Here is a 13,714-nt window from a genome sequence, read left to right as displayed (position 1 = left end):
CAGTTTTGCTGGATGTTGTATCAAATTTCTAACTGTACAATTGTACAACATACACATTTGTGAGGTCTGGTAACTCTAAAGCATAAATAAGACTGTGATCCAGCCAGAGGAAGCAGTCAGAGTCTAGGATGCTCTCCAAATATCATATACCTTGTGTAAGACATATCCCTTGCAGTTCTGGCCCCAGACTCTGGGCCCAGACTCTGCAGACAGGGGCAGCTGTCTGACATTTGTCTTACGGAGTTTTGTCAGTGCAACAATTTCAGGACAAGAGATTAAAATCATACCATCTTGGGACTGTTACAGTGACACAGCAGACTAATTCTCCAGCTGTAGCACTGTTGCCCCAAATGGGTACCAGTTTGTGTCCCAGCTACCGCACCTCCAATCAAATTCCCTACTAATGGCCTGGGAAAGCAGCAAAAGATGGCCCAAGGACTTGGGCCCCATGCACCCACATGGGAGGCTGAAAAAAGCTCACAGCTCCTGGCTTCAGACAAGCCCAGCTCTGGCTGTAGCAGCCATTTGGGGAGTGAACCAATGTATGGAGGGTATCTCTGTAACTCTGACTTTGAAATAAAATAAATAAATCATTTTATAAAAAAAGAAAAGCACCCACACTGCTTTATGCTTCACTAGCTATGCAGTATTTCTCTGTTGTTGTTGTTGTTGTTGTTGTTAAAGATTCATTTATTTTTATTTGAAAGGCAGATTTAGAGAGATAGCAGAAGGGACACAGAGATTCTCCATCCACTGCTTCACTTGCCATACAGATGCATCGGCCAGAGCTGGGCCAGGCTGAAATCAGGAGCCAGGAACTTCCTCAGAGTCTTGCATGTGGATGCAGGGTCCCAAATACCTGGAACATGAACCTTTGCTGGCCCCATATTTTTCTTTAAAAATAAACTTCCTGGGCCTGGTGCGGTGGCGCAAGTGGTTAAGGTCCTCGCCTTGCACGCCTGGGATCCCATATGGGTGCCGGTTCTAATCCCGGCAGCCCCACTTCCCTTCCAGCTCCCTGCTTGTGGCCTGGGAAAGCAGTCGAGGACGGCCCAAAGCCTTGGGACCCTGCACCCGTGTGGGAGACCCAGAAGAGGCTCCTGGCTTCGGATCGGCATAGCATCGACCGTTGCACTCACTTGGGGAGTGAATCATCGGATGGAAGATCTTCCTCTCTGTCTCTCCTCTCTGTATATCCGCCTTTCCAATGAAAAAATAATAAAAATAAAAATCTTTTAAAAAATAGACTTCCTTTTCTTTGTAATTTGTTACTGTATCTCTATGACTCAAAATTCAGTAAACACAAAAAGGAATTTAGGGAAAAGCCTCTTTACTACATCTGTTTTTGCCCCGATTCCCTTACCCAAAACAGGCCCTATTCCCATATTCTTCTGTGACCTTCCATGGAGATTCCAAGGCAATTCAAGGTCTGTTTTCTTATTTCCACTCCAAGTTTGGATTGGGATTCCTTCTCAAACCATTTGTAGCAAATAGCAAACAAAGAAGCGATTGCTCTGTCCTTGAGCCAGAGGTCTTGTAGCACAAGGTTTCCTTTTGCAAAACATAGTGTTACAAGGCTTCTTGTTGTTGGACTGTGTTATAATCATTTTGATTCTTTCCCATGAAGACTAGCACATTGTGTCTCTGATTCTTTCCCAAGAAGACTAACACATTGTGTCTCACACAACGCCTCAAAAAGGACCCCAATATGAGTAAATCCTTTGCTGTGGCTCTGAGGGGCTCCCTCCTTGGTAGTTGAGGGAAAGAAACTACCCATCTGAAATAAAGAATTAGATCAGGTGTGGTACAAAGGGGATGAGTGAGATTGGTTCATGGAACATATGGACTGCCATGAGAAGTTTGACCACAGTACTCTTAGTCAATAACTTGGTGCCTAAGTGTCTTTGGAATCTTCACTCCGAAGCCAACTCTGATGCTTGGTCAAATCTCCTAACCTCTTTGAACTTTGGTTTCCTTCTCTGTGTTAGGTTTGCTGCATCTGCTGCATCGATTGGGTACAATGATGCAGTCACAGCACCGCCTGCATACAAGGGGGCCTCCATAATTGAGTTGATTGTATTTTGTAGGAGAAACTGTATGAAGCTTCATGTCACAAAGGAGTTTGGTGTGTGTGTGTGTGCACGTGCGCATATGCATGCACGTGTATGATAGAAGGAGGAATGTAAACAGCTTGGTTTGTGAGCTGTTAGGAATGTGAGCAGGGAGAAGGCCCAGATGGAGACTTGGCCCACGTGTGGGAACTGCTGCTGAATCCATGAGACTGTGGTGCCCAGTGGATTGCTAAAGTAGAAAATGTGGTGGGAGACCACATTTCTGTGGTCTGTGAGCCTGATGGTGACAGGATTGGGCTGCAAGTGGTGGGGAGGCTGGTGTGGAAAGAGGCAGGGCTAGAGGCAGGAAGTCCAGCAAGGCCTGTTGCTAAGGTGACAGATTGATTCTGAGAACTGGTGCCTTGTTAGGAATGTAAAAAAGAAAGGAGTTAAAGGTGAGAGCAAAGTGTCCACCCAGGAAAATTGCAGCTGTGGTGCTATCTTTCAGAAAAGAACAGGATGAGGAGCTCAGTTTGAAGGGCACGCAGAGGGCGGTATGTGTCAGCTGTGTCTTGTGGACAATGAGCATTTAAGTGAAGCAAAACACTCTCGTGATTCCGGGAACTGGAAAGGTTGAATTTCCTTAGGGGTTCCTGAGATGGGGCAGACCACACCGGGGCCAATTCTCCAATTTTCTTCTCAGCCTCTAGCATTTTTTAAGAAAATAAATCTGCCTCAAAGAAGAGAGGAAGAAGCAGAGCGTGACTTGACATTGTTTACTTGGAATTGGAGGCTGTCTGCATTGCCATGGTGACCAAGATGAGCAATGTCTTCATGTTGTGCTCTTTCACGTGCCTGGTACCAAAGGTTCTAGATGACTCTGCCTGCCTACGAGTCCGAACTGAAGAAGAGACCTGGGGCCACCACTCCTTAACAAGCTGTGAAACTGGATTTTGAAGGCCTTGACCAGACCACAGTGCCTGAGACACAATGGCCATGGAGTATGGACCATGTTTCCGCCACCCCAGGTCTCCCTGGGCCTAATGGGCAACAGAGTGGCCAATTTTTCGCATCCTAATGACTCTGGGTACATTTGTAACTCCACCATCATAACAGACTCTTCTTTTGTGCTTGTTTTCCAGAAGATGATGGGCACAAAAGCTCTCAGGGAGAACAGAGGAGGCTCATTACTGGAACACAGCATGAGATCAGAAAGAATAAATAGGGACTTATTTACTGATATGAAATGTTCAGAATCGGTAGAGCCATAGATAGAAAATAGGCTAGTGGTTGCCAAGTGTTGGGCGAGGAAGGAATGGAGATTGATTGCTTAATGGGTACAAGGATACCTTTTGGAGTCACGAAAATGTTCTGAAATTAGATAGTTGGACAACCCTATGAATATAACCACTTACCCACCCCCTGAAAAAAAAACCTGGATTATCTACCTTAATGGCTTCAGCTTCAGGAAATTTGAATATATCTCAATAAAGCTGTTGTTTAAAAAATAACTGAGCAGATTTCTGCAGTCACATCACATAGGAAGTCCACAGTAATTGGTTCTGAGAGTTAGTATTGCCATATCAAGACTTAACAGTAGTTCTTTTAAAAGGGTGGGAGGGTTAAAAGATTTACCTGCTTATCTGTTTGAAAGGTGGATTTTAAGTGAAAGAGGAAGATACAAAAAGAGAAATCTCTCATCTACTGGTTCAGTTCCCCCAGTGGCTGCAATGAACAGGGCTGGAAGAGGCCAAAGCCGGGGCTCAGGAGCTTCTTCTGGATCTCCTATATGGGTAGCAGGGAAACAATAACTTGGGCCATCTTCTGCTGCTTTCCTAGGTGTATTAGCAGGGAGCTGTATTGAAAGTAGAGCACCTGAGACTGGAATGGGTACCCATGGGATGCCAGTATCACAGATGGCAGCTTCCCTAATAGACCACAGAAGCTAAGCCACTCCAAGGATGGGCTAAATGTAGGTGAATAAGAGATTCATTTCTCTAATAATGAAGCTACAAGGTGGAAATGAGAGATTTAAACCAAATCTACCAGAACTAAACTTAAAACAATGCTACAAAGCCCATGAAAGGGATTGATTGCCAGCGCTTCAAATGACCTAAGGTTGCAGTGGGCCTGGCAGTACTACTGTAGAACTATGGCATAAGCATAAATTGTGTTCCTCTGCCCTGGGATTCTAGGCCTGAGCATGCTTTTCCTCAGCATCTGCCCAATAACAGTAACTCAGCTCCCCTTGCTGAACAGGTTGTCAGCAGTTTTCTGAATGCACAGTCCAGCACACCTCTTCATCCACACTGCAGGGAATCTTTCCCCTCAGAGCCATGCGCAAATCAGTTCAACAAAGGTTTATGGCACAGTACCCATTCCCAGGGCTCTGTGAGAGACGGAGACAACTCTCCAGGCCATCTTCTCTCCCTGACTGTGTGATTGCTCTCCCCAGCAGCGTGTACAGGGCACCAAAATCATCCCCCATAAAACAGGAAAGGTACAAGAAGTATATATATGCCAATGCTGGGTTTCACTGCTGCCTGGCTATTGGGTCAGGAAAGGCCTTTTGCTATGGGACAGTCCTGGAAGAGAGCTTGTGGTCATGCTTGGCCTGCCTCACAACCATTTTAATATAAACCCAGGAGATATCCTGGCCAATCATCTCAACATTGCTGTTAATACTGGGCCTTATCAGTCTCCTAAACCCAGAGAACTAGTGCAGAGCTATCCTTGCGAGGTCTCCAGGCTCTGCACAGAATCCTGCCACAAAGTGAAAAGGAGTTCTTGGGTAAATAAGCCCTTTCTCCTTTGGGGGGGGGCATTTTTCTTTATCAAATGAGAAAGAGAGAGAGAGAGAGGTATGATTCTGTTTTCCAATGATCTTTCCAGTTTGACCGTGTAATGACATGCATCAACTTCAAGGAGCAGAACCACGAGGGGGTTAATGCTGAGACGAGCATTGAGAATCAGCAGAATTCCTCCAGAGGGCAAGGGGGAAGGGCAGGAAGCAGGATGGTGTGGCTGGTTCAGTTTTAAATTTATATCTCCTGATTTCCATGGGAAAATGTTCTTGTGATTTGGAAGATATTTGTGATTCCCCTAGATTAACAAGCCATGGTTGTTCAGTGAATGGTTAAAAACCTTTTATTTAAATAAATACTTTGTTTTATTTGTATTTGAAAGGCAGACTTACAGAGAGAAGGAAAGACAGAGAGAGAGGTCTTCCATCTAGTCGCTGAAAGGAGTAATGGGACCCAAGGAAGCATGCACTTGGCTCATGAGTTAACTTCCTTGCTTGAGGACTGATTTTTCCTTTCGTGTGCTGTCCCCCAACATACAGAGCAGTGGCCCAGTAGGAGATAGAGTTTGCCTTGAGTGTATTTATCACACTTGCTCTAATTTTTGTCTTTGTTCTCTGGAAAGCAGGGGAGTGCCATGCAGCCCTCTGTCTCCATGCCCTCCTCGGTGCCAGGCTTTATCCCCATGCTGAAGGACTCTTTTCCTAGGAAAAGAAGGTACATATTCCCAAACCTGAACAAGAACAGACCAGATCTGTGTAGCCTGGGTCCCCAGCCCTGTTGCACTGGCTCCAATCTCAGGCACAGCCACAGCACATTGCCTGTTCTTCAAAAATCTGTTATTTTCTTCTCTGTGCCTTGGGACAGGCTGTCCTCCAACTACACCATCAGACACGAGTTATACAGGACCCAGATAAACATGCTATCACGTGTCTGGTGAGTCTCAATGCCCATGCATTTTAACCCCACCCCCAGCCAGGTGAATTCCAATGCTATTTCCTTGGACACCAAGGTGATCACTGGAGGATGGCATGATATGGTCAGGCCATGATGACCGATCCCTAAGTGATTTATTCAGCTGTGAATGCCAGCCCCCCCGCACACACACACACACCGCAAGCACCTAGTCATAGAATATAATATAGTGTAGTGGTTAAGTGGGGGAACTCAAGATCCTGAAAACTGGGATTTGAGTTCCACCTTAGATGTTAAATGAATGATCTTGGGGAAGTGTTGGAACTGTGTTGTGACTCAGTTCTCTCATTTATGAAAGGGTGAAAAGAATACTTCTTTCATAGATTCATTTTTAGTACCTATTTCTTTTCATCTGCTTCAAAGGCAGAGTGGCAGAGAAAGAGAGATATCTCCCATCTGCTAGTTTACTCTCCAAATGGCTCCAACAGTCAAGGATGGGCCAGGCCGAAACCAGGAGTCCAGAACTCTATCTCAATCTCCCATGTAGGTGACAGTGACCCAAGCATTTGAGACATCATCTGGTGCCTCCAGGGTGCATTAAGAGAGGAGTAAATGAACTCCAATTTTGGGGTGTCCCAAGCAGTGGCTTATCCCATTATGCCACAATGTCTACCCTCCATAAACTAGCACTAAGGATTAAGTGGAAGAACCTACATACAGTGAAGAACACAGTGCTATAATTATGGTGTCTGCTCAATCAGAGGTACATGGTATTATTACTGCACAGGATTTGGTGTACATAACACCAGCGTGTCAAACATATTTGAGTGGAGGTCTTAATACTAAGGCCTTGTAGACTTTCATTAAGGAGAGATCAAGGACAGTTAGGCTACTCAAGGGAGCTATTTCTCTGGGTTCATTGTTCTTTCTCACTGCACCCAGTTCTTTTCCTACACTGGATGTATCACAATGTGTAACTGTTACACATATGTCTACTTATTTTTATGTCATTTTTCCCTATAAACTAAGTTCCATTAAACCAAGACCCATGGATGTTTTAGCCACCATTGTATCTTGTGTACCTATATCTCTCTGTGTCAAAAAGATAGTTGGAGCTCAAGAAACTGTCATGGGGGACTGGCACCACGACATAGTAAGCTAAGCCTCCATCTCTGGTGCCAATTCCTGTCCTGGCTGCTTTTCCACTTCTAATCCAGCTCCCTGCTAATGGCCTGGAGATTCAGCAGATGATGGCCCAAGGCATTGGGTCCCTGCACTCATGCTGGAGACCCAGAAGATAGTCCTAGTTCCTGGCTTAAGGTCAGCTCAGCTCTGGCTGTTTTGGTTATTTGGGGAGTGAGTCAACAGATGGAAGGCCTCTCTATTTCTCCTTCTCTCTGTGATTTTTCCTCTCAAATAAAAAAAAAACCTTTAAAAAAGGAAAAATAGAAATTGTCATGGAATGAATGAGAAAAGAATTAAGGGTGAGTGGGATATAGGTGGGCATGGAAAATGAGTAGGAATTGAGGAGGTGGACAAGAAGGCTTCTGATGGAAGGAAATCCTGGGACTCTCCAGCATGTATCAAGCACTTGGATGTAGGGCAACAGGGTACAATAAGTAAATCTGTTAGGTTGAGCAAGCAAGAGATAGGTTAGGTAGCTCAGTTTATATAGCGGGGTGGTAGTTAAAGGCTGGCAAGGGGCTCCTCCTCCTTGGCACTACCTGTGGAAGTGTCAGCCTTCCAATCAGCATAGTGGCTGCCCTCAGACCTCTGGTGAAGTACAAGATCATCAAAAAGAGGACCAAAACTTTCATCTGGTGTCAGTCCAATCAGTGTCTCAAGATTAAGTGTAACTGGCAGAAACCCTGCAGCATTGATAACAGGGTGTGGAACACATTTAAAATCAGATCTTGATACCCAACATTGGTTACAGGAGCAAAAAGAAAACAAAGCATAGGTTGCCTGGTACCTTCTAGGGGTTCCTGGTTCACAGTGTCAAGGAGCTGGGGTGCTGTTGCTAGGCCCCAAATCTTACTGTACAGAGATTGCTCATGTTTCCTCCAAGAAGCTCAAAGTCATCATGGAGACAGTGACCCAGCTGGCTAGCAGAGTCAACAACCCCAATGCCAGGCTGCACAGTGAAGAAAATGAATGAAAAGCTTGGGTGTACATTTTATTTGTACTTAAATAAGATTTTTGAAAACTAAAAGAAAAAAAGAGGAGTGCGGAGGAGGAGAGGGAAGAGAAAGAGAAGATGGAGGAGCAGAAAAGAAGGCAGCTGGTGAAGGGAGGTGGTTGAATAAGCTTGAATATCAGGCCATTTTTCATTCATTCTATTGGCTACAACATTGGCCTATACTAATATTCAAATAGCCCTAGGAAAATATGCATTCTCGCCAAGCATAACAGAGCATAACATACTTTACTTGTTTATTGTCTTAGATAAAATTTTTCTAGGAGGCTGCTGGAAGAAAATGGCATCAAAGGCAAATAAAGGAAGGTGAATTCAATCCTTATCCACCTGCCTTGCCATTTGATCCACATTCTGAGTCTCAAACTACTGATAGGTTGTTTTATCATAAAACAACTTCTTCAGGTGGCTGTTCTCCATCTCCCAGTACTGAGGCAGTTTGGAGGCCAGGTGCGGCTTTTCGCTTTCCTCCCCTCTTCCTCCGATCTAGGAAGAAGGAAGAGAAAATTTGGAAACAATGGTCTCAGCCACTTTCCCCTAATCCTCGACCCTTCTCACCCTAATCAATATGTAAACGTCACCAAAATTAAAGGTTTTTTTTTAAAAAAAACCTTTATTTTTTCAAAGGTGGCCCATATGACAAAAGGTTTTGATCATTGATTGTATCTTTTTAATTGTTATGGATTTGCTTTGTTTCCAGGAGTTTGCCATTTCATACGGAAAATGTATTTTATTCTCATATATTTTACTGTGTCACTAAAACTTTTTGTGAACATCACTTACAATGACCATATACCACTGGGTTATTTGTCCCATAATTTATTTAAACTAATTACTTTTCTAATAATTCTCCCCTGATTAGTCATGAGGTCAAAATCAATACCAAAGACCTGGACAACAATCTACTTAAAACTCTATGGAAATGAAATTCTGGGGATAAAAGGTCTGAACTTTTCTTAATGCTCTTGATGTATCTTTCTAAATTGCCATGCAGAAAGGCCAAACCAATTTATGTTCCTCACTGGTACATGAAAATGCTTTTTAATGCTGACACCAATGATCTGTAAGACAACTTTACTGTCAGGCACAAAAAAAAGACAAATACCGTGTGTTGTTGCTTATATACAGAATCTAAAACAAACTTATAGAAAGCAGGGAGTTGAAGAGTGGTTACCAGAGGCTGGGAATGGGGTTGAGGGAATAGGTTGGAGTGATATTAATTAAAGGGTAGCAACCTACCATTAGGTAGCAAGGACAAAGAAGGGTTAATGTAATAGAAATGTTAACTAGCTTAATTTAGCCATCTCACACTCTGCAAATATGATATTCCCACTTAGCTCGCAATGATGATAATTTGTCAAAAATTAAATTTTAAAAACATCTATGCTTTTCAAATGAGGTCAAGATTTGTCAATATTTCATTGCACATTTGCATGTTTTCCCTCCTGAGTCATCTGTTTAATTCTTTGCCACTCTGGTTGATTGCACCAGGTATAAACCAATTATGTTTAATATTTATTGCTAGATTTCTCAGTTTTGGTTTTGTCTTTCATTTTTTTTGTGCCATTTCTTAATGTCCAGAAGACTTCACTTTCATGTAAATATACCCTTCAATTTCTCCCTTTATGATCTCTGCTATCACATATTTGCCTTCTTCATAACAGGAATCAGATGGATACATCTCATTTTATCACTTTTAAAATGTTATCTTTTATATACATAAAAATTTGTTTTCATTCAGATTTTAAATCATCCTGTTATCCTTTATTAAATAAAACTTCCCATTCTCAATAATGTGTGATCTTTCCTTCACCTTAAAATGTCATCTATACGTATGTACATATATTTTTGCATATGTATATTTCACTTTGTTTCCAGACTGTCTGTTCTTCTTTTTTTTTAATTAATTTGATTGGAAGGCAGATTTACAGAGAGAAAGAGATAGAGAGAGAAAGATCTTCTGTCTGCTTATTCACTCTCCAAGTGGCCCCAAGGCCAGGGGTGAGCCAATCCAAAGCCAGGAGCCAGGAGCTTCCTCCCGGTCTCCCATGCAGGTGCAGGGTCCCAAGGCTTTGGGCTATCCTAAACTGCTTTCCCAGGCCACAGGCAGGGAGCTGGACGGAAAGTGGAGCAGCCAGGATACAAACTGACACCCACTGGGATACAAGCGTTGGATTAGTTTTTCGAGCCACTGCCCTGGCCCCAGGCTATCTATTGTATTACATCTACCTGCCTCTCCTAGAACCAATCTGATACTTTTAAAAATTTCGTAGATTTACTTTTCCATGTCACTACTCCTCTGTCATGAGCTTTTCTCCTGTGTTGAAGTTAGTTTGCTTTTCCAGACAATTATGAAAAAAATCATTTTGTCAGAATAAGAAAATTGTTCTCCATAAGTTAATTATGCTGCACATTGTGGGGGCTCCCTAATTTACTTTCTTTGATCTTGAAGCAGCAGCCTCCTAATGAGTAATACAAGAGCCCAAATGAGCCAGGCTCCAATTGTGTCTTTGGCTTTCACATCTCGTGTAGTTTATAAAATAGGGAGGAATCTAAGGAAGGAAAATGGTAATGACAACCTCATAATACGGGAGGCCTGGCTTTAAATCTGGCTCATAGTAGAAAATCAGTAAGTGATAACTGTACTATAACAATGCCACATAGTAGAGCAGATTAGTTAAGAACACCAATTTTGGAGTTGGACTTTTGAGAGTCAAATCTTCATCCTTAAGTTAGCTTTTTGGTCTTGAACAAGTTATTTAACGAGGATGTGCCTAGGATTCCTCTTCTACAAAATGTGCATAATGATATTACATCCCTTCAGGGCTGTGTTACGGCATAGTGAATTAAGCTACCATCCCAAATGGGCTCCTGTTTATGTCCCAGTTGCTTCACTTTCAATCTAGCTCTCTGCTAATGTACCTGGGAAAGGTAGCAGAAAACGGCCCAAGTATTTGGGCGCCTGCCACCCATATGGGTGACTTGTAAGAAGCTCCTGGCTCCTTGCTTTGACCTGGCCAAGTGCTGGCCATTTCAGACATCTAGGGAATGAAATAATGCATGCAAACTCCCTCTCTCTCTCCCTCCTCCCCTCCCTGGAACTGTGCCTTACAAATAAACAAACAATAAACAAATAAATAAATACATACATATTTTTAAAAATAGATTACACTCCTTAATGGTTGTAAGGAATGAATTGATGCTATAAAACAGAACAATGTCCAACACATTTTCTTTTTTATTTTTAATTTTATAATACAATTCCATAGGTTCTGGGATTTCCCTTACTCCCTCCCCAAATTCCCTCCCCACACATATTCAGCCTTCCTTAATATTTGCCATGGCTGCTGATCTTGTGTTGTTGCTAGTAGTCTTAACCATTGTTATTTGGGTAGGCCACAGTCAAGAATATATAACCTCTAAGCACTATCTGATGTTTATTCCAGAAAATTCTAAATGCCTATCCCTCAAGCAACAGTCATTTGATTACAAGGAAAAAAAAAAAAAAGACTTGACCCTGGCAGGATGGTTCAATGGCTAATTCTCACTTTGCAAATGTCAGCATACCATAGGGGTGCCAGTTTGTGTCCCAGATGCTACATTTCCCTTCCAGCTCCCTGCTTGTGGCCTGGGAAAGCAGTTGAGGATGGCCCAAAGCCTTGGGACCCTGCACCTGCATGGGAGACCTGGAAGAAACTCCTGGCTCCTGGCTGTGGATTAGCTCAGCTATAGCCATTGCTGCCACTTGGGGAGTGAACCAGTGGATAGATCTTTCTGTCTCTCCTCTCCATAAATCAGCCTTTTTAATAAATCAACCAAGAAAGAAAGAAAGAAAGAAAGAAAGAAAGAAAGAAAGAAAGAAAGAAAGAAAGAAAAAGAAAGACAGACAGACTAGAACCCAGTAATTTAGTGTCTAAATCCTCACCTTGCACACCTGGGATTCCATATGGGCACTGCTTCATGTCCCTGCTGCACCCCTTTCCATCCAGCTTCCTGCTTGTGGCCAGGGAAAACAGTCAAGGATAACCCAGGACCCTGCACCTGCATGGGAGACCTCCTGGCTTAGGATCAGCTCAGCTCTGGCTTTTGTGACCACTTGGGGAGTGAACCAGTGGATAAAAGATCTTTCTTTTTGTATCTCTTTCTCTGTATATTTGTCTTTCCAATAAAAAATAAATCTTAAAAAATTGTAATGCACACTTTTCACAAACTTTTTGAATTATCCTCATATAAATTCCTTTGTTGTGTTATAGATTGATGATATGATGGCTAGGTAGATAGTAGATGATTGGTAGATAAGATAGATAATAGATGGATAATGGCCATTCTCAGGAATAAAAATTCTTAGACATCATTTCAATTTTTCTCTAGTCTGTATGAGCTTTAATTTGTAAATACCTGCATTCTTGATTGCAAGGAACATAAGCTGACTCTAGCTGAAGTAAGCAAATTATTGGAAGTCAGATGGATCGAGATATGAAAATGGACAGGAAGCAATAGAGGCTGGTCAGTAGTGAACAAAGTCAAGGTCATGCCTTAAGATCAACTTGATTAGTCTCATGCATCTCTGTATGCCATTGCAATGAAACACTGCCACCTTGGGAATCCTCTACTCTCAAAATGACTTGTATAGTCCCTGTTAGACAGAGTTGGTACAAGTGAAATCAATAGTGCCAGTGCCTGTATAAACATCTCAAGATTCAAAGTCTTTGATGACAGCCTGGCTCCCCATGGGTGATTTGGCCACCAAGGGTTTAGAAAGAGGCCAAATGTGTCCCCTAGGCTTCCATAATAGGAGGCCTGAACTGTATCTTTCAGACTCACAGTGAGGCATTACTTCAAAAAAGATTTGGTTGCCCACCACAGGTAGTTCCAGATAAATACAGAACATGAAGTTACATTTAAATTTCAGAAAAACAACAAACGTGCTTTTTATGCCTGAGCTAATAGCAGGAGATGATCCTGCCACCCATGTGAGAGACAGTCACACCTAGTTCAGGTGAAGTAGGCAGAGTGTGATATGTACCCTCATATCTTACTGGTTGGTAGTGTATTACCGGTTGGTTTGCTCATCAGTATACTCAAGTGCATTAAAAATATTCACAGACTCTGACTCCAACATTGTGTTTTTAGAAATTGCTGTAGCTTTTGATCCAGGAGTTTAACCTTAAAGAATTTATCCTAAGGAAATGATCATAAATGTATAAAATAGTCTGCATATAAAGTGTTCATTTCAGGGTCACTGTTGATGAAAACAAATTGGAAATTAGCCTAAATATGCAAAAAGGGAGGACAATCAAATAAATGATGGTAAATACACCTAATGTCTCAGTCACTAAAATATTCACAAAGGCTTTTAGTTACATGGAAAAATCTGACAACTGAATATTCAGAGATTAAAAAGCAGGGCAGGCATTCACATATGCAACTCACTAGTAGTATAATATCAGGGTCCTTAATCTCTCTGTACCTCAATTTGCTTTTATTGGTAAAACTGTGTAATAATGGGGATAAAATATGAATGAAGTTTGCAATAGTGCCTTGTCCACATAGGGTTATGTATTAACTGGTGTGTGTATGTGTGTGTGAGATGAGAAATAAAGAACAAAAATAAAGAGTCAAAGGAATGATATGCAGGCATGTGTAGTAATAACAGTAATTGAACTCAGTGGTTTTGCATCTTTGCTACTAGCTTTCTGGATGTTGGAGACCAGTTGATGGTGGCAAACGCAGAGGCCTGGACTGCTTGTATT

At 42.3% G+C, this 13,714-nt stretch overlaps 1 pseudogene; it reads left to right on the top strand.

The window, feature by feature from the left end:
- Positions 1 to 4,955: 4,955 nt before the first annotated feature.
- LOC121169490 lies at positions 4,956 to 7,925 on the top strand (annotated as a pseudogene).
- Positions 7,926 to 13,714: the final 5,789 nt, after the last annotated feature.

This window comes from Ochotona curzoniae, unplaced genomic scaffold, assembly GCF_017591425.1.
Source record: "Ochotona curzoniae isolate NIBS_2020 unplaced genomic scaffold, NIBS_Ocur_1.0 scaffold_1852, whole genome shotgun sequence".
In the NCBI taxonomy this organism is placed as follows: domain Eukaryota; kingdom Metazoa; phylum Chordata; class Mammalia; order Lagomorpha; family Ochotonidae; genus Ochotona; species Ochotona curzoniae.
This window is presented reverse-complemented; position numbering and strand designations above follow the sequence as displayed.